General features: G+C 34.4%; 1 long non-coding RNA gene across 1 annotated transcript; it reads right to left on the reverse strand.

Moving 5' to 3' along the window:
- Positions 1 to 880: 880 nt before the first annotated feature.
- Positions 881 to 1,514, reverse strand: LOC118490215. Its single transcript, XR_004888687.1, has 2 exons — positions 1,473 to 1,514; positions 881 to 950 (listed from the first exon to the last, which is right to left on the reverse strand). It is a non-coding gene; the product is annotated as an uncharacterized LOC118490215 (long non-coding RNA).
- Positions 1,515 to 2,424: the final 910 nt, after the last annotated feature.

Consider the following 2,424-nt stretch of genomic DNA (forward strand, 5'->3'; position numbering starts at 1 on the left):
ACCCATTAGCTAAACGTGCATACTACCATTTTTTTTTGTTCTAAAACTTACTAGTCATAATTACCCATATTCCCGGGCTTGATATTCTTGGCGTATCCGTGCCATTCCAAGGCTTTACGCTTACATTGGAATTTCATGTTTGTATTTCTCAAAATTCAAGTTTGCCATTTCAAGCAAAACTTTCCAATGATTTCTATTGTTCGACCCGATATCTTGGATTCGTAAGCTTAAATTAGCATAACCAGTTCATTAACGTATTGCTATCCAATACTAACGCGATATGTGACTTTCGAGTCTCTTCACACATGATCATTTAAAAGCATAGTTTTGTCTCGTTTGGTTGTCGAGTGATAACCATCACTTCAACGACAAGCCAAACTAATTCCAACCATTATTTTGACCCGTTTGATTGTAGAGTGAGCTTCGTCACTTCAATGACACATCAAACGCGTATATTACACTAAGACACCATTTGTACACTAATGCCAAACAATTATGCATAATGTAACGGGACTAAAGTCACGTACTTGCATAATTCATCGTCATTGATTTCTAACCATATTTACCCATTCCCGGGTTTGTTCATCTTAGCGTATCACTTCCATTCCATGGCTTACACTTTGATAATTCACAATCATCAAGTAACATTCAAGTCACTTCTAAACTACCTTTTTAAATCCTTGTTTGACCCGTTTGGTTGTCTAATGGAATCCACCATCTTAGTGTCAAACCAAACATACTTTAACAAATCTTTTGACCCGTTTTGATTAATTAGTGAACTTCATCACTTCTACGATAAACTACAATCTTTCATATTGCTAATTTCAAGATATTAACTACAATAAAAATCAAATCATAATGTAACGAAACCAAGGTTACATACCTTTAAAGCACACCCTTCAAACGCACGTCACCACCGGCTTGTCCACTTGACGTTCCGGTTTCCTTTCCTATAGAGTTCAACCGCAAACCGTTTAGAACTCTCTTTCTTTTTTTTTTAACATATAACGCATTAGTTCGCCATAATTTACAAATATGCGTTTTAGTTACAATTTCAGTTTTTAAGCCTTCTTTTAGGCATTTTTACAAACACCTTAAGGGCATGATTTCACACAATTCATAATCAAGTTCATAACTTGCTTTTTAGCCAAAATTAACATCAATTAAGCAAATTCACCTCAATTTTAACATCAACAAATCTGAATTCACTTCATAGAACTCAATTTACACTAGAATAACAATCATAATCCTAGTGTTTAATATGTTTCTACAAGACCCACTTAACACCTTCAATGGTGATTATGAATCTCACAAGTAATAAGCAAAAATTTCAATATGAAATTGACTAGGGTTTATTCCTAGACTTAACATCATTCCAAATTCATCCAAACAACATTCATGCAACATAAATTTCGAATTTCCGTGTGTTCATTCAGAAATTTAGATGGAAGTTTTCTATAAAATTTACATACCTTATGACCCCTTTTCAGAGGAGATCATTATTTTATGCTCGGATTTTGATTTGGAACTGAATTTGGTCTTCAATTTGAGCAATTTACATGAAGTAGGGTTTGATGGGGGTTTCTTGGTCGCCCCCTGTGTTTTGTACGAACCAGACACACACTCCAAGTGTGTGTTTGGTATTTTTTTTTTGTTTTAGTAATTCAAGTTTCAAACTTGACAACTTTGGCCCCCCATCAATTATTAAGTTAGATTTTTCCATGTTATCAACCAAGTTTCTTGTTATAACTAGACTTATGACTAACTAGGTTATTTATTTCTAGCTAGTTTATATTTGTCTATTTTATACTTTATAATTTCAATATAAAGTATTATATTTTCGGGATGTTATAGATTTGGAAGAAAATCACATTTTTTGGTCCGAAATTCAAACCCTAGGAGCCGAAAATTTGGGGCTTTTTGTGGGTTTGTGTTTAAAAGTGAAGTATTTGCTATTTTCATCTTCTACAACACTAAGGTATGCGTTTTCTTTTCATTCTTTGAGTTACATTGTGAGTTGTAAGTTTCCATTACCGTTTTTGCTTACACACTTGCTAGTACATGATGGATGATAGAATTTTGCTAAACCAATGAATGTTTGGGTATGAATGTACTTGATGTCAAGTGACAAATGTTTTGGAAAAAATCAGAATTCTAGAGGCATCATGTCGAATTTTTGTTTGAAAGAATGAATCTTTGGTTTTTGTACATTTATACCCGTAACATGAAGCAAGTGTGGGGAAGATTGAGAAAGAGTACTAACTTGATTTGTTTTATGTGGTTGGTTTTTAAATGTGTGTAGGTATGGTGACGAAAAAAGGGAAAGGAATTGCAAGTTCGTCTAATGAGCCTCAAGGGGATGATGCACAACAAAAGAGGGGGAGATTGACCCGGGTTGGTGACCCGGGCTCGGAGGAGGATGCA

Source organism: Helianthus annuus, chromosome 3 (genome assembly GCF_002127325.2).
Source record: "Helianthus annuus cultivar XRQ/B chromosome 3, HanXRQr2.0-SUNRISE, whole genome shotgun sequence".
Classification (NCBI taxonomy): Eukaryota; Viridiplantae; Streptophyta; class Magnoliopsida; order Asterales; family Asteraceae; genus Helianthus; species Helianthus annuus.